This window comes from Rhinopithecus roxellana, chromosome 17, assembly GCF_007565055.1.
Source record: "Rhinopithecus roxellana isolate Shanxi Qingling chromosome 17, ASM756505v1, whole genome shotgun sequence".
Taxonomy (NCBI): domain Eukaryota; kingdom Metazoa; phylum Chordata; class Mammalia; order Primates; family Cercopithecidae; genus Rhinopithecus; species Rhinopithecus roxellana.
Genome location: NC_044565.1, coordinates 85,426,257 through 85,451,986, shown reverse-complemented (window position 1 = coordinate 85,451,986; position 25,730 = coordinate 85,426,257). Strand labels below are relative to the sequence as shown.

General features: G+C 39.1%; 1 protein-coding gene and 1 non-coding gene across 5 annotated transcripts in view; one reads left to right on the top strand and one right to left on the bottom strand.

Moving 5' to 3' along the window:
• ACYP2 (acylphosphatase 2) overlaps positions 1-25,730 on the bottom strand; it is a 195,340-nt gene that overhangs the window by 144,551 nt on the left and 25,059 nt on the right. The window contains exon 4 of one of the 4 annotated variants that reach the window (XR_004054443.1): positions 16,317-16,427. The exons of the other annotated variants lie outside the window; for them this stretch is intronic. The gene's annotated coding sequence lies outside the window, so the exon portion shown is untranslated. The remainder of the gene's footprint in view (positions 1-16,316; positions 16,428-25,730) is intronic. 4 annotated transcript variants of the gene reach the window in all.
• LOC115894419 lies at positions 2,022-2,085 on the top strand. Its single transcript, XR_004054539.1, has one exon. It is a non-coding gene; the product is annotated as a U7 small nuclear RNA (small nuclear RNA).

Sequence of the window (25,730 nt, the reverse complement as noted above, 5' to 3'; positions counted from 1 at the left end):
GCAAAACCAAGCTTTACAAATCCCAACAGGTTTAAAGGAAAATGATGCCAAAAATAAAGCTTTGGCTCATCTTACCAGTGTTTCACCTCAATTGTCTATTTTATAGGCCATTTAAGTGACAGCATGCACTAAAAATTTTGACTTTGTCATCCTCAGCTATCCAGGAAATGGCAATACTTAAAATTCTATTTCTAATACAATTACAATTAATGTGTTATCTATAATACACCCTCTACAGTGCTCCTGTTTTATCATCTATTTTACATTTTCCCAAGAGATACTGTATGTTCATTTTCACTGCTCTCTTTTTAAAATTCATTGGGTTTCTTTAATTAAATGATTACTATTATATCTATTTTAAAATAACTCAGCTGATATATAACAATAATGGTTCCACTATACCTGTCTAAATATTATCCCAGTAATGTATCTGAAATTATATTAATAACACTTCTCTTGGTAATATCGAATTACTTTTTATGGTTTCTAACTCACCATTCATGTGGCTTTTTTCCTTTATTGGACATTTGGACATAGCAGATTGTTTTATTATTTAATTTCATTTTATTTTATTTTGTTTTGACACGGAGTCTCCTTCTGTGGCCCAGGCTATACTGCAGTGTTGTGATCTCAGCTCACTACAACTTCTGCCTCCCAGTTCAAGCGATTCTCCTTACTCAGCCTCCCGAGTAGCTGGGATTACAGACGTGTCCCACCACGCTTGGCTGATTTTTTTTTTTTTTTTTTTTTCAGTAGAGACAGGGTGTCACCATGTTGGCCAGGCTGGTCTTGAGCTCCTGACCTCAAGTGATATGCTCGCCTCAACCTCTGAAAGTGCTGGGATTATAGGCGTGAGCTGCTGCGCCTGGCCTGAATACAGCAGATTTGACCCAGTGGTTTTGTCTGAAGACAAGAGAAAAAGTGAGTATTTTGACAAAACAGTTTTGAGAAATGTACATCAAAATATAGAAACAATTTTTATAAAAAATTACAGTAATAATTGGGATGGGGAAATGGGATGGAATGAGGCTCTGGGGTGGCACGGGGTCCAAGAAGAGGATGAAGATTTCTATCTTTCATATTATGTGGTAATTTTTTTAAATTGGCTTATTATTTAGAACTTATCAAAATATTCCAGACTCAAAAACAATTCCATCACAGACTGATAAACAATTAGCCATTCTCTCTGAACCTGTTTAGGTATCTCCTACATAACTCTCTTCCCACTGGATTATTGTTTATGAAAGCCCAAAGTATTTAAATAAAACTATGGATATCATAACATTTCACCCAAATACTTCAGTATATAGCTATAAAAAATAAAGACATTTTCCTACATAACCATGATGATATAACACATAACAAATGTAATACTAATTCCTAATGTTCTTTCATACCCAAGTCATATTCAAATACCTCAATAGTTCCTCCCCCAAATGTCTCTTACAGCAAGTTTATCCAAATCAGAAAAAAAAATCTGCATCTATATAATATTTGTGATACAAATATAGAAAAATACTACAACTATGAAATCTAAATGTGTGTATTACACTATTCCCTGTCTTTTCTCTGGATTTGAGATTTTTTTGTAATACAATGTCCAAAAGATTAACATCATTATATCTTTTCAGATATGATTATAAATGTAACAGAGGAGGGTATTGTCTAGACTGTGCTACTGGGCCCTGTCCTGTTCAAAGCTGTCATCAATTATTTGGACAATGATATAGAAATGATCCTTATCAAATTTCTCATTTGATGAGCTAGGAGAAATAATGAACATGTTAGATAATTGAATCAAGATCCAAAAACACTTTGACAAACTAAATATAGCAGACTGCTGAGGAAATGAGTGGTGATACATTGGATGCCTTTTTATGTTCAGTAAGAGCTGGAGGCAAAAGGTCACAGGTCAATAAATGCCGTAATGAGGAAAGGTCCTATGGATTACCAGTAGCTTTGGTGATGGCCAGATCAAATGGAATTGCCTGAAGCATTAAAAAAAAAAAAAAAAAAAAAAAAAAAGTTACAGCTCTTTCAGAATTTGTCCAGCAGGTTTTCTGGTTTTTACTGGAAAATACCTCATACACACAAAAAGAAAAATTAAAATAAATGTTAAAATAGAGTCCTTTATAAAGAGGGCCTGCTGCCCTCCTGGCCTGTGAGCTGCATCTGTCAGCCTTGTGAGATGAGCATTGCCAGCAAACTGGGGTGGCAAATGTGAGACTAGGAAATGGAGGTGAGGGGCATGAAAGGTGGGGATACAAAAGCCAAATTGCTATAGAATCTTGAAGTTTCCATCGTTACGGGAAATCTTCAAGGTGAGTAGCAAGGTAGACTAACCATCTTGGCATCGAATTCAAGCACCTGATTGGGTCCACATTCAGGGAATATCTTATCCTGTGCTTGGTGTATTTCACAAGGACAGATGTGTCAGCCAAACTGGAGATGCGGACATGCTAATGAGCAATTTTTTAAAAGTCATAGTATCTGAATGGAGGTCACCTTGGCACTGACAAGGGAAACAGAAGGATCTCAGTTTGTACAAAGGTTAAATTCTTTATTCAGTCTCAAGAGTTTTCTGGATCAAATCCTCCATGTCTTGCTTCATTCTGTATGTATACTCTTCTGTGTCTACCCATCCATCTCTCCTCAAGTTCTTGAGGGCAGAGACTATATTACTCATCTTTGTATCCACAGTTCCCAACACTCTGCCTGACATATAGCAGATACTTTATAATATTTGTGGAATGAATAAATGCTTGTCCAGAGGACACAGGTAATAATCAAATGCATCAGCTCATGCTGTATCAGAGACTACATAGCCCTCTGGGTGCTTTCCAACAACAGCATGGCCAAGTGGAGCACACTTAGATCTCCTTGACTGACCAACCAGGTAGTAATTGAGGCTGCACCTAGATAAGAGCCTTAAGAATGATGCATCACTAAGCCAATGGACCAGGGTCTGATATTGCTGGATGGTTGTTTAAACTGAATGTAAGAGTTTAAACTTTTAGATTGCAGTGCCACATGAGTATGTTTTGGTGGATTAAGGCAGTATGTTTTCTGCAACAAGTCAGGCTGGATAGCTCTGATTCAATATGCTCACATGGGTTTCTGGGACTTTTAGAGAGATAACCCTCTGCAAAACGGCCACTAATCATTGGTTATATATATATATATATATACACACACACACACACTTACACACACACACACACACATACATATGTATTCCTTGGATTTCCTACCAGAAGATTACTTCATCCAGAGTCCAACATGCACTGACTTTCCCTTGGCGGGGCAGGGGTAGGGAGGAAACTCACAGGAAGACTGGTTTGCTCTCCTGGCACCCAGTCACCTCTCCAGTCTAAAGCACTAATGATCAGGTCAGATCAGCTCTGTGAACAATCTTAACATGGATAGGGCATCAGGTGGTATTGCCTTCAAGTGTACTTTCCTCTACCTCAAGTCTTAGAGGACTTTGGTTGTCTCTGGTGTGTGTGTGTGTGAAAGAGAGAGACAGAAAGAGACAGAGACAGACAGAGAGAGACCAGATGACCTCTCAGGTCCCTTCTAGACCTAAAATTTTAAGACAATTGTTTTGAAAGTACTAACTAACAATGAATCGCCAGCTTTGGAATTTTTGTGGCTAGCAGTATTCAAAACATATTCATGATTGCAGGAAATAAGGCAGAGGACCCTAAAGAGAGATACAAAAACAAAAAGGTGAATATGAGTGAAATAATATATCAACTTCAAATCATTAGCAAGGTAATACCACTGAAATCAACTAGTCTATAGTGTCTCCAAGATGGTTAGTTAGAAAGTAAGGCTGTTTCACTACTTACAATAGCAAATAGCAAAGACTTGGAACCAACCCAAATGCCCATCAATAATAGACTGGATAAAAAAATATAGCACATATGCACTGTGGAATACTATACAGCCATAAAAAGGAATGAGTTCATGTCCTTTGTAGGGACATGGATGAAGCTGAAAGTCATCATTCTCAGCAAACTAATACAGGAACAGAAAACCAAACACCCCAAGTTCTCACTCATAAGTAGGAGCTGAACAATGAGAACACATGGACACAGGGAGGGGAACATCACACATCCAGGCCTGTCACAGGGGTAAGGGGCAAGGGGAGGGAGAGCATTAGGACAAATACCTAATGCCCATGGGCCTTAAAACCTAGATGACAGGTTGATAGGTGCAGCAAACCATCATGGCACATGTATACCTATGTAACAAACCTGCACGTTCTGCACATGTATCCCAGAACTTAAATAAAAAAAAAGAAAAAAAAAAAGGCTGTTTACCACAGGGTTCCCCTTTATATGAATTAATCTTTCTTCTCATTAATCTGTTATATTTTCAGTTTATATTGCCCCTTTGCCAGTTCTCTTATTTTATTTCCTGCAGTCTTCTCTCCTATGTACCCAGTGCAGGTGCCTACCATCAAGTGTTTCAGCCTCTAGTCTGTCATTTCAATTCATCCTAAATATTCCATTAATGACTCCTCCTAAGTCATCATCATGATTGGGTCACCCTGCCCCCAGCTGAAAGCATTCTTCAATGATTCCTTGGTGCACAAGGGATTAAGTCAAAACTCAAAAGCCTGGCAGTTAAATCCTCACCAATCTAGCTCTTAGACAAGAAGTTAAGCTCCATGTCATCTGAACTTCTCCCCAGTTCCTGTATGCATCCATGATTCACTCCTACAAGCTGCACCCTGACCCATGCCATCTCTCTTCCATGGAGCATTCCCCCTCTTTCTCTCTCCTCTGAATGTCTCAGTTCTACACATGCTCCAAAGCCCAAGTCAGATCCCTTTCAGCCATACCAGCCATTAGCTATCCTTTGGTCTTCCGAAGTTCTACCATGCTTCTTTACCATTTCACAGAATACTCCCTATATTGGTAATTAACTTTCATGAGCATAAGTTTTATTGCCTCAGCTAGACTGGTATCTCCTCAAGGTCAAGGACTTTATCCTTTTTTTAAAAATGTCCTAAAGTACCTATCACAATGCTCCCCATGGCAGATGCTCAATAAATAATGAAAATAAGTGAATAACATTTTTTTTTTGAGACAATTCTGCTCTTGGTGCCCAGGCTGGAGTGCAGTGGTGCAATCTCGGCCCACTGCAACCTCCGTCTCCTGGGTTCAAGCGATTCTCCTGCCTCAGCCTCCTTAGTAGCTGAGATTACAGGCATCCACCAACACATCTGGCTAAGTTTTTGTATTTTTAGTACAGACAGGGTTTCACCACGTTGGCCAGGCTGGTCTCAAACTCCTGACTTCGAGTGATCGACCCCTCTCAGCTTCCCAAAGTGCTGGGATTACAGGCGTGAGCCACCGCCCCCAGCCGCTAACAAACATTTATGAACCACTTCTTTTTGTCTCAAATTATTTTGTCTGAAAACATTTTCAAACTTCAGGACTTTCTCTCTGACTTCATAATGCTATGAATGAGTCTCAGTTTTTTTAAATAATGTATTTTCAAGGGTGCCCACTGCTGATTATAATAGACTGTCTCAAAGACAGATCCTGGCAAACAATACCATCTTGCAGGATTTAATATGATTGAGTCACTTTCAATTAGACAAGAAAGCATTACATTCTAGAAATTGTCTCTTCCCACTGTAATTGAAAAGGAAAAACTGACTTTAGGTATACTAAATCAAAAGCATATACACATAAATCATAGATAACTCACATGCAGGCATGGGTATGGCCTTACTATGTGCTATGTGGCCTCACCACTCAAAATGTGATCCAGGGACAAGCAAAATCCATACTGTTTGGGATTTTGTTAGAGGCAGAATATCAGGCTCCACCTCAAACTTACTGAATGAGAATTATTTCTTTTATCAAAAGCCCTGGGTGATTTGAAAAGCACCGGACAAACCCAAAAACGAGCAAAAGTGACTGTATAGAGGAATTCTTCTTTTATGAGACAGGGTCTCACTCTGGCTCCGGACTGGGGTGCAGTGATCACGACTCACCGCAGCCTTGACTTCTCGGGCTCAAGCAATCCTCCCACCTTAGTTTCCTAAGTAGCTGGGACCACAGGTGTGCACCACAACGCCCGGCTAACTTTTTGATTTTTGTTGTTGTTTTTGAGACAGGCGTCTCCCGCTATTGCCCAGGCTGGTCTCCAACTCCTGGACTCAAGCAATCCTCCCACCTTGGCCTCCCAAAGTGCTGGGATTAGAGGTGTGAGCCACCATGCCTGGCCTGTACAGGAGGAAATTTTTTTATGTAGGTTCTGGTGAGAACAGGATTTTTATCCTTTCAAAACAGCCTATACCAGTGTTTCAACACAGGCTGCTGGTCCCCATCCCCAGGGTTTCTGGTTCAGTACACCTAGGGTGGAAGCCAAGAATCTGCATTTCTAACAAACTTCTAGGTGATATCCATGGTGCCGCTGCTGGCCTAGGAACCACACCACAGGTTTATACCATTGAAAACAACAGGCCTCGTATTTTGGGGAATTTTACTCCAAGTGCACTTCCAATAGAAGACAGAATACTGAGCTAGTAAAACAGAAAAGAAAAAGAGGCAGCAGCAAAATGTTTCATTTATGTTACAAGAAGGTAGCTGTTAACACTCCTTTGTACACAGTGGGGTAAAAATAGCTGAAGGAATTACTATAGCAACAGCTATAACACCCTTAGAGACTTTCTCTCCTGGCATTATTCATAAAGGGAGACCCATCTTACACGAATTCTATTTCAACTTGGAGACCTGTCACAAACAATAAACATGGGAAACTTATCCCATTCGTCAAACACTATGAGATAAAATACAAATTTAAGATGGATTTGAAAAATGACGCTGTGACGCCTGAATTTGGATTTGGTCCAGCAATTAAACAACCAAAAAAAGTAAGTCTTTATCTATATGGCTGTGAAACAACAGAAACAACAAGAAAAGGAGAGCTGAGAAAAGCTGAGAATACTTATTATAAAAATGTTTAATTTTTTTTAAAAATCCCAAAATAGCTTCTTCTTTTAAAACAAAAACTTCCCAAATTATAAATAAAAGAATATATAAAAACCAAAGAGCTCCACCTAGAGTTTGAAAAAAGGGTTATTACTTATACACACAAATAACAAAGCACTATCTACCCTATTGTATCTATATTCTCTTCGTTACTGTTAAAAATATGTATTCTTACAAAATCTTTACAAAAAGGATAACATTTTAAAGTGTGTAATACTGTTAACGTAAAGGAAAACTGACTTTCATGTCTCTAACCTATTTTTCTTCTAAAAATTTGGCAGTTGGCCGGGCGCGGTGGCTCAAGCCTGTAATCCCAGCACTTTGGGAGGCCGAGACGGGCGGATCACGAGGTCAGGAGATCAAGACCATCCTGGCTAACATGGTGAAACCCCGTCTCTACTAAAAATACAAAAAAAAAAAAAAAACTAGCCGGGCGACCTGGCGGGCGCCTGTAGTCCCAGCTACTCGGGAGGCTGAGGCAGGAGAATGGCGTGAACCCGGGAGGCGGAGCTTGCAGTGAGCTGAGATCCGGCCACTGCACTCCAGCCTGGGCGACAGAGCGAGACTCCGTCTCAAAAAAAAAAAAAAAAAAAAATTTGGCAGTTGTATTTGTCACTGTGAATGATTATCTTCAGGCAAATCACTAAAAAGTTAGGATAGAACATATATATCTACTATGTAGCCACAAGTTTTTTAAATAATTAAAAAATTAAAAAGTTGGGATAGTGTTTAAGGCATTCATGGAGACGATAGTTTATGAAATTGATTCAAGAACCCAGTTCTTACCTGAGCTTGCTGTATGTCCTTGAGTAACTCCTCTTCGAATCCTGAGTTTTCACATCAATAGGGGTTAGATAAGACCAGTGGTTCTTAGACCCGGCTGCTCATTGGAAACACTTGAGATCACTGGAAATAATGTGATGCACGGGTCCCAGCCCCCACGATCACAATTTAATTGTTCTGTTGTGTGGAGTAGGAGGTGTGGGCAATTTAGTTGCCTTGTAAAAGCTCCCCAGGTGATTCTAACATGCAGATTGGCTGTACCATATTGGGTGATCTCCAAGCTGTCTTTCACCCTTAAGCATCTGTAGCTCTAGCTCAGTGGCTCTGAAGCTTTCATGTGGATCACAGTCACCTGGAGGGCTTGTGAACTCACACACAGCTGGACCTTACCACTGGCTTCGGATGCAGTAGGCTCAAGGTAGGCCCCAAGAATTTACGTTTCTAACAAGGTGCCAGGTAATGCTGATGCTACTGATTCAAGGTCCTATTTTGAGATCATTGTTCTAGATTATTTTAAAATTACATTTGCCCATCTCCCAAATTATTCATACTCTCCTTGATGAAACCACAGTATGATATGGTTAATTAATCTCCTTGATTCTAATCTCCCTTCTTCCAGTTGTTAGCCCATACTTTCAACACAGTTAGTAACCTAACCCACAAATGCTATTGTGTCACTCCCTGGCCTGAAACTTTTCAACAACTCACCATTGCTGACACAAGGACAAATTCACATGACATGCAAAGCTTTTCAGTTTCCAGTAGTCTGTCATCTGCCTATGTTCCAGTCACATGTTCCCAAAAATACAATGAAGGCTCTTTCAGCACAGTGCCTTCGTATCTGACATTCTCTTCTCCTGAAAGGTCCTCATTCCACCTTCTCTTTCTGACATACTTGTCACCATTCACTCTATAGGCCAGGTACTGTGCAAGGCACTGGGAATTCAAAGAAGAGAAGTTCAAACAATCCCTGCCTTTAAGGAGCGTACAGTCTTGAAAAGTGTAGACGGCATTGTTGAATGGCAAACCCAACACTAGTCTTAATACCTCTCCCCCTTCTCCCTTTCATCCTTATGAGTGGCTGAAAAAGCTAATTACTGCCAGGGATGCACAATAGCACATACATAGAAATCTGCTGCCGGCTTCTGGGAAAGGGTTTGCTTTCCAGATAAAAAGGAAAAGACCCAGAGCCATCCATTCCCCCAGCCTTGAGTGTGGGTGCAATGCCTGAAGCTGGGACAGCCATATTACAACCATGAGGGAAAGGACAAGAGAATCCTACAGACACGGTCCTGACATTGATTATCAGCTCAACAAGCGCCAGTAGCCACTGACCTCCAGTCTCCTTTATATTTTAGAATAAACCGCCATTTGTTGAGCCACTTGTTTATCAGTTTTCTGTTACTGACAGCTGAAAGCATTCTCTTGGGGTGGAGGCGGGAAATATCCAGCAAGTCATCCTTTCACAGCAGCTGTGCTAAGTGATGTCAGGAAGCAGAGCACACAGTGAGAGGCTACAACACAGCGAGTGGGGAATGAGAGTAGGGAGCAATCAGCAAGGCATGGAGACAAGAAGGAAGCATCCATTCCAGGCAGAGGAAAGAGCTTCTGCAAAAGTCCTCAGGGAGGAAGAGCACTTGTGGCAGAGGACAGAAAAGCCTGCAAGATGAGGAGCAACAGAGGAAGCCGGAAGGAGAGGCAAGGCTTGTCCTGCTCCCCAAGGCAGGAGGAACACTCCTCCCACTGTGCTGCCCCAGAGCTTCATCCCTAAACTCTACCCCCGTCCTTCCACCCTGTTCTAATTTACCTGCCTACCTCTTTCACCCCAGTTAGACTGGACTTTTCACAACCCGTTTAATCATCTTATGCCCCTTAGCACCTAGCAGAGGGATGTGGAAATACACATAATAAACATTTACTGAATGAAAACATTATCATATAATACTTTAACTATTCAGAAGTATCCTGGCTGGACGCGGTGGCTCGTGCCTGTAATCTCGGGACTTTTGGAGGCCGAAGCAGGTGGATTGTTTGAGACCAGCCTGTGCAACATAGTGAGACCCTGTCTCATTTAAAAAAAAAAAAATCCTAAAAGTCATAATCCAATATGAGGGCTGACTTACGAATATTTTTGAAGCCCAGTTCTGTAGCTGAGTTCCACCACCACCCAGGTATGCCACCTTCACATGACTGAATGAGATGCTTGCTATAGAACCTTATTAGAGTTAAAACAGGTGATCTCAGGCAATATTTATGGATTTTTGATGATTTTTTTTTTAAAGCACAGGGAGCTTGACTTTAGCAGCCCAGTCAAAAGTACCTGCCACAGGTGAAGGTCCAACCAGGAGTGGTTTTATAGTGTATACATGGTTTTATAGTAGTAAACGGTAGGTTTATGGGTGATTTTATTTAATTTCCACTTCTTAATATTTTATAATTCACTTGATTCACTTAAATTACTTAAATCAATACAATTTTTTTACTTTCAAAAGCACAGAGGAGAGCAAAACTTCCTCAGCCACGAGGCCTTAGTTTACTCAGTATGTTTTGAAAAACGCTTCATACTTTTTATAATTAAAAGTGATTCCAAAGTTTAAATTTAAATTGCAGACAGCCTTTGACCCATATCCAGGAATCAACACTTCAAAAATATGGGGAATAGCACATACCTCACGTCAGTGGCATGGAGCGCAAGGGAAACAAGGCACAGTATTTTATTGGTTAGAATTGCTGATGCATGGGGGTAATCAAAAGCAGACCATGCTGGGCGCAGTGGCTCATGCCTGTCATACCAGTGCTTTGCGAGGTCAAGGCTGGAGGATTGCTTGAAGCCAGGAGTTTGACAACAGCCTGGGCAACACAGTGAGACCCCATCTCTACAAAAGTAAAATAAGGGCAAAAAGAGGAAAAAGAAAAGAAAAGCAGGCCAGGTATGGTGGCTCATGCCTGTAATCCCAGCACTTTGGAAGGCTGAAACAGGTGGATCACCTGAGGTCAGGAATTCGAGACCAGGCTGGCCAACATGGCAAAACCTTGTCTCTACTCAAAATACAAAAAAAAAAAAAAAATTAGCTGGGCATGGTAGTGGGTGCCTGTAATACCAGCTACTTGGGAGGCTAAGGCAGGAGAATTGCTTGAACCTGGGAGGCTGAGGTTGCAGTGAATGGAAATCGTGCCATCGCACTCCAGCCTGGGCGATGGAGCAAGTCTCCGTCTCAAAAAATAATAATAATAATAATAATAATAATAATAATAATAAAAGAAAGAAAAGCAGGCCAACTTTTAGTTGGTTTCCTGTTGTTTTCAAATTCCCTATATACAATGTGCCCATAATGCCTGCACCAGGCAGATGATCCCACTACCTGCACTGGTGCATGGCTGTTTGCTGTTCCTTCTGCACAGAAAGCTCTTCCCAGACCCTCTGCACTGGCAGCCTCCTCTTCACCATGCATCTCTTAGCTTAGAAGTCACCTCCACGGAAAGCCCTTCCCTGATTATCCCATGTAGAGTTGGAAAAGCACCACTCTCTTCTACAAGACCTTCTTTATGTCCTCCATGGCACTTACCACTATTTGAAAATACCGAGTTTATTGTTTGTTTATTGAAGGTCTTCCCACACAAGAAATGAAACCTTACTTCTTGGTCACTGATGAATTCTAGTACCTAAAACAGTTCCTGGCATATATAAAAGGTATCAAATATATAATCGTTTAATAAACGAAAAAGATATATATATATATGTATACAAGGATACGCACTGCAACAAGATGCATAATAGCAAAAAACTGCAGAAAGCTGAATGCCCAGTAATAGATGAATGATTAAATAAATTATAATTCATCTATAAATCAGAATATTCTGCAGGGATTTAAAAGAACACTTACTGCCATCAGAAGATATCCACAATATACAATACCATGAAATTTTAAGTTGTAGAATAATATGTGTGGCATGATCCTATCTTCATAAATGACAGAGATAAATGTAACTACATGGGAATGTATAGGGTTTTTTAAATAATAAGGGATTATATTATATGTATTTTCAATATATATACATGTTACATGCATATAAAAATATGTATAGGACTATGGTATTAAGAGGACAGAAAGAACTTACATCTTTTACTCCACATGAATCCACATCATTTAAATTTTAGAACAACCATGTAAATCTTTTATAAATTTTTTTAAAAGATCACATTTATTTTGTACTGATAAACTAAAACAGATTTCAAGTTTTTGGAAAATTGAGATATCTTTTAAAAAATATTTATTTAAAATATTTCATGTTCAGACTAGGTGCAGTGGGGTCATGCTTGTAAATCCCGGCACTTTGGGAGGCTGAGGCAGGCGGATCACCTGAGGTCAGGAGTTCAAGACCAGCCTAGCCAACATGGTGAAACGCCATTTCTACTAAAACTACAAAAATTAGCCGGGCATGGGTGGCAGGTGCCTGTAATCTCAACTACTTGGAAGGCTGAGGCAGGAAGAATTGCTTGAACCCAGGAGGTGGAGGTTGCAGTGAGCCGAGATCATAGCACTGCACTACAGCCTGGATGACAGAGCAAGACTCCATCTCAAAAAAATGAAAATAGGGCCGGGCACGGTGGCTCAAGCCTGTAATCCCAGCACCTTGGGAGGCTGAGACGGGTGGATCACGAGGTCAGGAGATCGAGACCATCCTGGCTAACATGGTGAAACCGCGTCTCTACTAAAAAAAAATACAAAAAACTAGCCGGGCGAGGTGGCGGGCGCCTGTAGTCCCGGCTACTCGGGAGGCTGAGGCAGGAGAATGGTGTAAACCCGGGAGGCAGAGCTTGCAGTGAGCTAAGATCCGGCCACTGCACTCCAGCCTGGGCGACAGAGCGAGACTCTGTCTCAAAAAAAAAAAAAAAAATGAAAATGAAAATATTTCATGCTCACATACATGATGGAATACTATGCAGCCATAAAAAGAAATGAACTCATGTCCTTTGCAGGGACGTGGATGGACCTGGAAGCCATTATCCTCAGCAAACTAACACAGGAACAGAAAACCAAACACCGCATGTTCTCACTTATAAGTGGGAGCTGAATAATGAGAACACATGGACACAGGGAGAGGAACAACACACACTGGGGCTTGTCGGGGAGCAGGGGAGGGAGAGCATCAGGATAAATAGCTAATGCATACGGGGCTTAATACCTGCACATTCTGCACTTGTATCTTGGAATTTAAATAAAATATACATATATATTTCATGCTAAAGTTTTTATATTGTAGGCAAACTTTAAGATTATATTAAAAATAAACAAAATTAATAAGCAAACATTGAACTTGAACTACACTTTAGACCAAATAGACCAAATAGACATATGTAGAATTTTCCATCCAACAGCAACAGAATACACATTCTCAAGAGCACATGGAACTTTCTCCAGGCCAGGTACCAAAAACAGTGCCTGGAATAAATAAAAGGTATCAAATATATAATTGTTTAATAAATGAAAAATACATACATTTATTATCTATGTTAGGCCACAAAACTGGTCTGGACAAATTTAAGAGAAGTAAAATCATTTCAAGCATCTTCTCTGATCATAATGCTATGAAACTAGGACTCAATAACAGGAAAAATCTTGGAAAATTCACAAATATGTGGAAATTAACATGTTACTAAACAACCAACAAGTCAAAGAAGAAATCAAAAGGGAAATTTAAAAATATCTTGAGACAAAAATGAAAACACAACACATACCAAAACTTAATGGGATGCAGCAAAAGCAGTTCTAAGAGGGAAATTTATAGCAATAAATGGCTCTATGCACCAGGGACCAGTGGAAGACAGGAATGGAGTGGGTAGGGTTTCAGGATGAAAATTCCACCTCAGATGATCAGGCATTAGTTAGATTCTCATAAAGAGTGAACAACCTGTATCCCTTGCATGAGCAGTTCACAATAGGGTTTGCTCCACCATAAGACTCTAATGCTCCCACTGATCTGACAAGAAGGGGAGCTCAGGCGGTACTGCTGCTCATCTCCTGCTGCGTAGTCCGGTTCCTAACAGGTCACAAGGGTTGGGGACCCCTGCAGTCTATCAGAAAAGAATAAAGATCGCGAATAATCTAATGTTATACCTCAAGGAAGCAGAAAAAGAAAAAGCTCAAATACAGCAGAAGGAAAGAAATAATAAAGATCAGGGCAAAAATAAAGAAAACAGAGACTAGAAAAACAATAGAAGAAAAATCAATGAAACTGGCAGTGGTTTCTTGAAAAGATAAACAAAATCGACAAACCTATAGTTAGGCTAACCTAGAAAAATATTGAAAAGATTCAAATAAATAAAATCAGAAATAAAAGAGGAGACACTGTGATTTATGCCACAGAATACAAAGAATCATAAAGATTACTATGAACAAACAGCCATAAGGCAATAAATGAAATAATCTAGAAGAAATGGATGCATTCCTAGAATTTATCCTGCCACATATAACCTACCAATGCTAAATCAAGATGGTATAGAAAATCTGAACAGACCAATAATAATTGAATTGGTCATTCAAAAAGATTGAAGCAATAATACAAAGTTTCCCATCAAAGAAAAGCCCAAGACTGGAAGTGTTACTGATGAATTCTACCAAACATTTAAAGAACTAATCTCAATCCTTTTTGAACTCTTCCAAAAAATCAAAGAGGAGGAAATACTTTTGAACTCTTTTTATGAGGTTATAGCCTTGATACCAAAGCCAGACAAGAACATTATGAGAAAAGAAAATTACAGGCCAATATCCCTGATGAACATAGATGTAAAAATCCTCAACAAAATACTAATAAGCCAAATTCAACAGCACATTAAAAGGATCATTCGGCCGGGCGCGGTGGCTCAAGCCTGTAATCCCAGCACTTTGGGAGGCCGAGACGGGTGGATCACGAGGTCAGGAGATCGAGACCATCCTGGCTAACAGGGTGAAACCCCGTCTCTACTAAAAAATACAAAAAACTAGCCGGGCGAGGTGGCGGGCGCCTGTAGTCCCAGCTACTCGGGAGGCTGAGGCAGGAGAATGGCGTAAACCCAGGAGGCAGAGCTTGCAGTGAGCTGAGAGCCGGCCACTGCACTCCAGCCTGGGTGACAGAGCGAGACTCCGTCTCAAAAAAAAAAAAAGGATCATTCACCATGATCAAGTGGGATTTATCTCAGGGATACAAAGATGATTCGACATATGCAAATCTACAAATAGAGAACACCATATTAACAGAATGAAGGACAAATACTATATGATCACCACATTAGATGCAGAAAAGGCATCTGATAAATTCAACATCCTTTCACTAATAAATTAAGTATAGAAGAAATGTACATCAACATAATGAAGGCCATATATGAAAAGCCCACAGCAAACATTATACTCAATGGTAAAAAATTGAAAACTTTTTCTCTAAGATCAGGAACAAGACAAGGATGCCCACTGTCGTCATTTGTATTTAATGTAGTAGTGGATGCCCTTGTGAGACCAATTATGTAAGAGAAAGAAGTAAAAGGCATTCAAATAGGAAAGGAAAAAGTTAAAATTGTCACTGTTTGCTGATGAGAAAACCCTAAAGACTCTACCAAAAAACTGTTAGAACTGATAAATAGTAAAGTTGAAGGATACAAAGTCAACACACAAAAATCAGTAGCATTCCTATACACTAGCAACAGACTAACTGAAGAAATATAGAAAACAGTCTCATTTACAACGACTATCAAAAAAAAAAAAAACTTAGGAGAATAAGTTTAACCAATGAGATGAAAGCTCTATACACTGAAAAATATATAACATTGATTAAAGAAATTCAAGAAGATACAAATAAATAGAAGGATATTCCACGTTCATGGGTTGGAAGAATTAATATTGTTCAAAAGTCCATACTACCCAAAATGACCTTCAGACTCAATGCAATCCCTATTAACATTTCAATGACATTTTTCACAGAAATAGAAAAAGCAATTTTAAAATTTATATAGAATCACATGCACACATGAAAACAAAAACCCTAAGTAGCCCAGGCAATCTTGAGCAGAAAGAACAAAGCTGGAGGCAACATTCTACCTGACTTCAAACTATATTACAAAGCTATAGTGATTAAAACAGCATGGCACTGACATAAAAACAGAAACATCAACTAATGGAACAGGATAAACAGCCCAGAAATAAACCCACATATTTATGGTCAATTGTTTTTTATTTTTTTACGAAGATGCCAAGAACACACCATGGGGCAAAGACAGTCTCTTCAATAAACAGTAATGGGAAAACTAGACATCCACATGCAAAAGAGTAAGATGCGACCCTTATGTCATACCACATACAAAACACAACTCAAAATGGATTAAAGACTTAAACACAAGACCTGAAACTGGCCCCCCCCCAAAAATAATAGAAGAAAACATAAGGGGAAAACTATGTACCCCATAATTATATATGATTATAATTTTGAAAAAATACAATTTTTAAAAAGTAATCAGTTTCATAATTGACAAAATTTGGAAGAAACCACCTGAGCATGGTAGCTTGATCCTGTAATCCCAGCTACTTGAAAGGCTGAGGTGGGAGACTCACTTAAGGCCAGGTTTTGAGATCAGCCTGGGAACACAGCAAGACTCTATTTCTGAAAAAATAAACAAATAAAATAACAAATTTGAAAGCAACCAAGGTGTCTCTCAATAAGTGAATATATAAACAACTTGTAGTACATCCACACAATGAAATAGTATTCAGCAATAAGAAGAAATGAACTGTCAAGTCACAAAAATACATGAAGGAACCTTAAAGACATATATCTAAGTGAATGAAGTCAGTGTGAAAAGACTACATACTGTATTATTCCAACTACATAACATTCTGGAAAAAGCAAAACTATAAAGACAATAAAGACATCAGTGGTTGTCAGGGGCTAGAGGGAGAGAAAGAGAGATGAATAGGCAGAGCACATGGGAATTTTAGGGTAGTGGAACGATTCTGTATGATACTGTAATGGTAGACACATGCCATCACACATTTATCAAAACCCGTAGAATGTACAACATCACAAGTGAACTGTGGCCAGGCACAGTGGCTCATGCCTGTAATCCCAGCACTTTGGGAGGCCAAGGTGGGAGGACTGCTTAAGACCAGGAGTTTGAGACCAGTCTGGGAAACACAGCAAGATCCCATCTCTACAAAAAATAAAGAATAAAAACATTAGCTGAGCATCATGCGTGTGTCTTTAGTCTCGGCTACTCAGGAGGCTGAGGAGAGAGGATCACTTGAGCCCAGGAGTTCAAGGTTATAGTGAGCTATGACCATGCCACTGCATAGCAGCCTGGGTAACAAAGCAAAACTCTTGTCTCAAAATGAAAAAAAAACAGTTAACCCTAATGTAACCTATGGGCTTTAGTTGTTAATAAAGTATCAATATTGGCTCATCAATTGTAACAAATATACTACATAATGCAAGATGTTAAGAATGGGGGAAACTGAGGGACCTAGGGAAGTGGGTGTGAGGGAATATATGGAAACTCTCCGTAGTTTCCACTCAATTTTTCTGTAAACCTAAAGCTGCTCTAAAAGAGAGAGTCTATTGATTTTTTAAAGTAATTAGTTGCTACTTGAGAAAGCTGATTAAAGAAAAAAAAGAATAAAAGTAATTAGTACTGCATTATACATTTCTTTTATTAAATGATTATCTTACTAAAGACACATACACAAAATGTGAACTTTAAAGTAAAAGCTATACCCTTAAGTCATTTTAATATAGATCTGTTATGTTCTAAAGGAAAATAAATGATTTAGTATTTGAGGTCTAAAGACTGGTGTTAGAATTCCAAATCTACTGTAGATATTTTACATGTTCCTAGTTCCCCATTAATTTATATCAATTAGACTAAACTATTCTTTTGCCAAAATTACAGCTCCTCAATGAATTTTGTTCCCCTAAAAAAATACCTTCTATGTTTCAATAGAACGTCCAATGGAACCTTTCTTAATAACCCCACCTATTTGTGTAAGAAGGAACTTGATGAATAAAGTATAAAAATATTAGCAAAGTGCTTTGAGATTCTCCGATGAAAAAGCAAGGAAAAGCTAGCTACTCTGGTTGCACAGACATTCATGCCACTAATGGTCTGCTGGAGAAACGTTATTTTTAAAAATACTAAATAACTTTGAATCGGACACCACCTAATTGTTCACAAAATCCATTGTTGCATTTCAATCTACTGTTGTAACAACTGGAAATTCAAAACAATGTCAATTCATAGTTAAGGCATAAAGCTGTTCAAATTTCATATTTCACACAAATGTCAAGAATTAATATCTATGGAAGAGGTAAACACAACTATGAGTGAATACCTCTATTCTAATTCTAACTCTTGAACTATGAACATATTTTAAGTACATGCACAATCATCAACTATAGAAACACAGAATCTAGCCAAGCACAGTGGCTCACACCTGTAATCCCAGCACTTTGGGAGGCGGAGATGGGCAGATCCCCTCAGGTCAGGAATTCAAGACCAGCCTGGCCAACATGGTGAAACCCCGTCTCTACTAAAAATACAAAACCTAGCTGCGCATGGTGGCCTGCGCCTGTAATCCCAGCTACTAGGGAGGCTGAGGCAGGAGAGCAGAGGCTTCAGTGAGCCGAGATCATGGCATTGCAATCCAGCCTGGGCCACAGGGCAAAAGTCTGTCTCAAAAAAAAAAAAAAAAGAAAGAAACAATCTTGGCTGGACAGGACCTCAGAGGTCATCTAGTCTAACATACCATTCGATGAGTTAGATCTTCTACCACACCCTTGGCTTGTCTGACATCTGTTGTTAACACAGCGGGCAGCAAAGTATTTTCTATAAAAGGCCAGGTAGTAAATATTTTAGGCTTTGAGGCCATCTAGTCTTTGTTGCAACAACTCCATACTGCCCATGTACCACAAAAGCAGTCGTAGCCAAAACATAAATAAATGGGTGTGGCTGTGCTCCAATAAAACTTCATTTACAAATCAGGCTGTGGGTTGCCAATCCCTGATCTAGACTACTCCTAGGTTTTGATAAAATTCCACCATTATATACATTTAATGACTTTACAGGAAAGTTTGTTGTCAGGGTGAGCTGAAATAAGCAAATTCAGCAAATTCACCCATTGCTCCAATCAAGATTATTGCCTTCTGGAACAAAAGAGAACATTTACTCTTTCCCATGTATCAGCCTTTCAAATACTTGAAGGAAGCTATCATGATTCCAAGTATTCTTTTCTCCAGCTAAATATCCCCAATGCCTTCAAGCATTCCTTGTATTATGACATAGTTTTCCAGGCCAAGGAACCATTTGATCATCCTCTTGTATACATATACCAGCCCTTTAATAATCCTTTGAAGTGCAGAGGACTGATACGTGACATATGGTTTAAAAAATATATAGCAATCAAGATGTAATTTTAATTTTAGAATTTGGCTGTCTCCAAATACAAATGTGTTTTGTTTTACAAAATTACCATTGAGTCTTTATGAAAAATATATTTTCTGAGGACTTATTCAAAGGCTTATGCCCAGTGTCATAACACTGTACATTAATTTAACATGATTACTAAGAAACAGAAAATATTCTTAATTTTGCAAAAAAAAAAAAAGGTAGACATAATAAAACAGTAGATTAAAACAGTCCTTATGCATCAAAAAATGTTGGCAGAACTTACCTCTGCAATTGGAATAATGTAGTACAATTTGCAAAAGAAAGCCATCAGTCATTCTTTCTGAGAAAATAAAACACCGAAGGGGAAGAAAACACACACATCCACAGTGTGTTCTTGGATGCTGCTGGCTTGTTAGTAAAGACAGAGCAGGGCTGCTATAATCACAGCCAGGCCATCTCTAAATGATGGTCCCTGTTGTATTCCACATTTTCATGGTTTGGGAAGAAACAAACCTGTGGTTTTTTTAAAGGCAATTTAATTCAGATTTCTCAAATTATTGTCATTGCATTAAAAAAAAAAGTTTTCTCTTTTTAAAAATAGCTATAAGAAAATAAAGTCCATGCCTGGCTAATTTTTGTATTTTTGTACATATGGGGTTTCACCATGTTGCCCAGGCTGGTCACGAATTCTTGAGCTCAAGCAATCCACCCACCTCACCCCCCAAAGTGTTGGGACTACAAGTGTGAGCCACCGTTCCCAGCCTGGCACTATTAGGTTGGTGCAAAAGTAATTGCAGTTTTTGCCATTACTTTTGCACCAACCTAATATATAGCTACAAATGTGCCACACTGAGTCTGACTTTGCAACTATTTTTGTAACATCTCTTATTGTGATTCAATTTATGGATAATTCAGTACCTTAAACAATCTATTGCACTAGAGGAATAAATTCATTTTTTAAAACCCAAACATGTTGCGGTTAAGCTTAATTTACATTCTCCAGTGTCTTCTTTCTGCTCGCTTGTCATTATACAACTTCTCCCTGGATAATCCCATCCATGTATGTGGCTTCAAATACTATCCACATACTGATGACAACAAAATTAATTTCTCTAGCCCAATTTCTCTGCAGGGACGACCCATTTATCTAGGAGCCTAGTGGTGTCTCCACCTGATCAGTCCAACTGCCACAAGACAACACGTACAAAGTGGAGCGTATGGGTCATAACATAGTAGCAAATATTTATTGATTATTACTACATGCCAGGCACTGCACTAAGTACTTTATATGGATTTTCTCACTTAATTTTCACCATGCAGTTATACATGGCATGTTTATCTTCTTTTACCTGAATCCCCATTAAAATGATAGCATCAAAATATGAAAGACGTAACAGACATTGTTCACTGACTACCTAGTATACACCCATCCCCATCCCCTTCTTCCTGGCCAAGAGAATTTTTTTTTTCAGGGTATCAATAAACTAAGCCAATTTCTCAGTCTCCCTTGCAGCAAGGAGTAACCATATGACCCTGTTTGAGCCAATGGAACACAAGTAGATATCTGTTTCGGGTGGGTCAGGAAAAGTAACACAATCCTTTACTTATTCCTGCCTTAACTGTGGATATTATGTGCAGCTGCCCTTTTCCTTTTTTGACCATGAGGAAAAGGCCAAGACAATCACAGAGACATTGGTCCAGACATTATTGAGCTACCGAACTAAGGCCAGTAACCATCTACCTCCAAACTTCTTATTACTGAGAAAAACAAACCTGTTTTTTATATCCATGTTTAAGTCCAGTTTTCTATTAACTTGTAGCTGAAAATATTCCTAGCTGGTACAAAACTATAACCTGAACAAGAAGTTTCAATAAATAATTAGTAGGAAAGCAGAGGGTCTGGGTGTGGTAATTCACGCCTGTAATCCCAACACTTTGGGAAGCCGAGGCAGAAGGATCACTTGAGGCCAGGAGTTCAGGTTCAGCCTAGACAACATAGCAAGACCCTGTCTCTACAAAAAATTAAAAAATTAGCCGGGCATGGTGGTGCACACCTGCAGTCCTAGCTACTCGGGAGGCTGAGGTAAGAGGATCACTTGAGTCCAGGAGAGCAAGGCTGCAGTGAGCTATAATTATGCCACCGCACTCCAGCCTGGGCAACAAAGCAAGATTCCACCTAAAAACAAAAATAAAGAAGGAAAGCAAGTGGAGGAGGAATAACTATACAGTAAACCAAAGGATGTTACAAACTAAGTGCCTGCAAAAATAATGAGAAGCAAGTCAGCTCACCCCTGTGGATCTCACAGAAGACTTAGGATTTGGAGACACCACATACTGCAGAAGACAGGACACATAGATCTGACATTTGGAGATTCACTAACAAAAATGTCAGTTCCCCACCCAGTCACCACCATTCCTCAAGCCCACAAGTCTACATGTTGGAAAATTTCCTTAAGTTTTGCTTATTGTTGGTTGTTTCGATTTATAACTAAGTTACTGAAAATATGATTGTAAGGAAAGCCGGCAATATAAAAGATAAGCAAAACAAGCAAACAGGAAAAAATGGGAAGAAGAAGAGAAGGAAAAGAAAAGTAATTTAGAGGAAATAGAAACAATGGAAAAAGCAGCCGGGCATGGTGGCTCACACCTGTAATCCCAGCACTTTGGGAGGCTGAGTCTGGCAAATCACCTGAGATCAGGAGTTCGAGACCAGCCTGGCTAACATGGTGAAACCTCCATCTCTACTCAAAAATCAAAAATTAGCCGGGCGTGGTGGCGGATGCCTGTAATCCCAGCTACTCGGGAGGCTGAGGCAGGAGAATTGCTTGAACCTGGGAGGCAGAGGCTGAAGTAAGCCAAGATCGTGCCATTGCACTGCAGCCTGGGTGACAAAGCGAGACTCCATCAAAAAAAAAAAAAAAAAAAAAAAAAAAAAAAAAAAAAACACCTTACGTGACTTATATATATACAAAAGTTCTAAATAAAATATTGGCAAGCAGTACTTGGCAATTCAGCAATAATTCAAAAGAATAACACACTGTAACCAATCAAAGCTTAATTCAAGGAATACAAGAGTGAAATGTATTGTGATAAAGTATATTTACCTAAAACCAACAGCAAAAATCTTTCTACCAGGTGAAACAATGAAACTATTTCAAATAAAATCAGAAACCAAACAGGCATGCCTGCTATTGCTACTATTCTTTAACATTGTCATGGCAGGTCTGACAAATAAAGTCATTGAAAAACAGATACACCATTTTTACTAATTGCATAACAATATTTTTTTTTTTTTTTTTTTTTTTCTTTTTTTTGAGACGGAGTCTGGCTGTGTCGCCCAGGCTGGAGTGCAGTGGCGCGATCTCGGCTCACTGCAAGCTCCGCCTCCTGGGTTCATGCCATTCTCCCGCCTCAGCCTCCGAGTAGCTAGGACTACAGGAGCCCGCCACCACGCCCGGCTAATTTTTTGTAGTTTTAGTAGAGACGGGGTTTCACCGTGTTAGCCAAGATGGTCTCGATCTCCTGACCTCGTGATCCGCCCGCCTCGGCCTCCCAAAGTGCTGGGATTACAGGCTTGAGCCACCGCGCCCGGCCAACAATATTTTTAAAAACCCAATAGACTATAGCTTTTTAAAAACTGATAGAATTAATAAGAATATTTGATAAGGTAACACTATGATACATAATTAATATACAAAAGTCATTAGATATTCCATATTTAAGCATGAACAACTAGAAACATAAATGGGAAAGAAATCCATACACAATAGTGAAAAGTCATTAAGATACTTAGAAATAAACTCAGCAAGAAAAGTATAAAAATCTATATAAAGAAAACTGTAAAATCCTATTGAAGGATTAATTTTAAAATCTAAGCAAATGGAACAACATCTGTGTGTTCTTAAATGGGAAGATTTAATATCATAAAAATGTCACTTCTCTTTTTTTTTTTTTTTTTTATTATTTGAGACAGGCTACTCCCATTGCCCATACTGGAGTATGATGGCGCAATCTCAGCTCACTGCAACCCCTGTCTCCCAGACTCAAGCGACTCTCCTGCCTCAGCCTCCCAAGTAGCTGGGACGATAGGTGTGTGCCACCAACCCCGGCTAATTTTTGTATTTTTTGTAGAGACAGGATTTCACTATGTTGGCCAGGCTGGTCTTGAACTCCTGGCCTCAAGTGATCTGCCCGCCTCAGCCTCCCAAAGTGCTGGGATTACAGGCACGAGCCACTGCACCTGGCCAAAATGTCACTTCTCTTAATTTCACAAGAATGCTCAATTAAAAAGCAAATACAATAATGGGATCCTAAAACATAAAATGGACATTAGGCAACAATTGAAATCTAAATAAAGTAGGGATTTTAGTTAATACTAATGTATCCATATTGGTCCATTAATTGTTAACATATGTATCATATTAATGTAAAATGTTAATAGTAGGAAAACTATGTGGGGAGTATATGGAAACTGTCTGTACTAGCTTCACAGTTTTTCTGTAAATATAAAACTGTTCTGAAAAATAAAGTTTATTTTTGTAATCCCAGCACTTTGGGAGGCCGAGGCAGGAAGGTCATTTGAAGCCAAGAGTCCTAAAGTAGCCTGAGCAACATAGTGAGACACTATCCGTACAAAAAAAACATATTTATATATATATATATAAATTAGCCAGCCTGTGCACTCAGGAGGTTGAGATGGGAAGATCACTTGAGCCCAGGAGGTCAAGGCTGCAGTGAGTCTAGATCAGACCACTGCACTCCAGCCTGGGAGACAGAACAAGACCCTTGTCTCAAAAAAATAAATAAATACAGAAAGTTTACCTCAAAAGCATACGTGTGAGACAATCACGTAAGTTTTTTTTTAATAAACAGAATAGAATTCCAGTTAAATAAGTAAAAGTATCTTAAAGTTTAGAGAGAAAACAAATGCCCAAGAAAGCAAGTAAAAGAATCAAAAAGAACAGTGAGAGGAAATATACTGTAGAGATAGTATAATTAAATCAATATGGTATACTGATATAGGAACAGAGAAATAGATCAGGGAACAGAGTAGAGAATTCAGAAATAAAACCCAGTTTATATGAGATTTTAACATACAACAAAAATGTATTTCAATGCAATGGGGAAAAGAGTGATTATTTTGTAAGTGGTGCTGGGACAACTGGCTGTTCATCTGGTAGAAAATAGTTGGTCCAATATCTCATCTTATAAATAAAAAACAAATTCCAGATGGAGTAAATGCTTACACGTAATGAATAGAGCATCAAGTTAGAAGAAAACCTGGGAGACAACACTTACAATCTGTTTCTTAACCAGAGAGAAAAAATAGCCATATTTGATTTAATAAAAGTGAAAAACAATTTATGTTGCAAAGCTATCGTAGATGAAACTATAGGCAAATTATAGACTTGGGAAAGTACCTGCAAAATGATAACAGATAATGGGTTAGTAACCACGACCAATATACAAAGAGCTTTTAAAAATGGGCAAGAGACAAGCAACTCGATAGAAAAATGGGTAAAGGATGTGAAAAGGGAGTTCATGAGAACAAATCCGCAGACATAAGCATAAAGAGGCTCCAGCAAACTAGTCATTAGAGAAATGCAAATTACAGCAAAAAATAATCACCACAACCAATCAGATAAAAGAAAAATTAGAGAGCACAATAACAATTGCTGACAGGATGAGGAGGAAAATAATGTACATTGTTTACAGCTGTTTTGTAAAGCAGTCTGACAAATATGTTTACATTAAAAATATACAGACACTTCAACCAACAAATCACACTCCTGGGAATCTATACAATAAAAATAAAATCGCCAATAAAATGTTTATTGCAGCATTGCTCTTACTGCAAAAAACAGGTAAGAAAAAAATAAATTTCCAGCAATAAGGTAATAATAAATCTATATATTGTGGAATATTAAGCAGCCAATAAAAAGAATGAATTAGAGATTACCGTTTGACTTGAAAGGATTTTCCTGGATGTGTCTTTGAGTGATAAAGTAAGATGCAGAGCAGGGAATACACCATGATCCCATTTTTAAAAAGCAAATATTGAACAAAACCCATAAATGTGTGCGTGTGCACACGTGTGTGTGTGAGAGACAGAATGTGAACATGGAGACAAGCAGAAGAATACACACTAGCTTAACACAGGTTACTTAAAACACAGGTTACTTAAGAAGGGTGGTGGAGAATGCAGGGGTTGAAAAGAAAACATGAGCACAATGTATGAAACGATTTAATGCCGGGCGCGGTGGCTCAAGCCTGTAATCCCAGCACTTTGGGAGGCCGAGACGGGTGGATCACGAGGTCAGGAGATCGAGACCATCCTGGCTAATACGGTGAAACCCCGTCTCTACTAAAAAATACAAAAAACTAGCCGGGCGAGATGGCGGGCGCCTGTAGTCCCAGCTACTCGGGAGGCTGAGGCAGGAGAATGGCGTGAACCCGGGGGGCGGAGCTTGCAGTGAGCTGAGATCTGGCCAGTGCACTCCAGCCCGGGCGACAGAGCGAGACTCCGT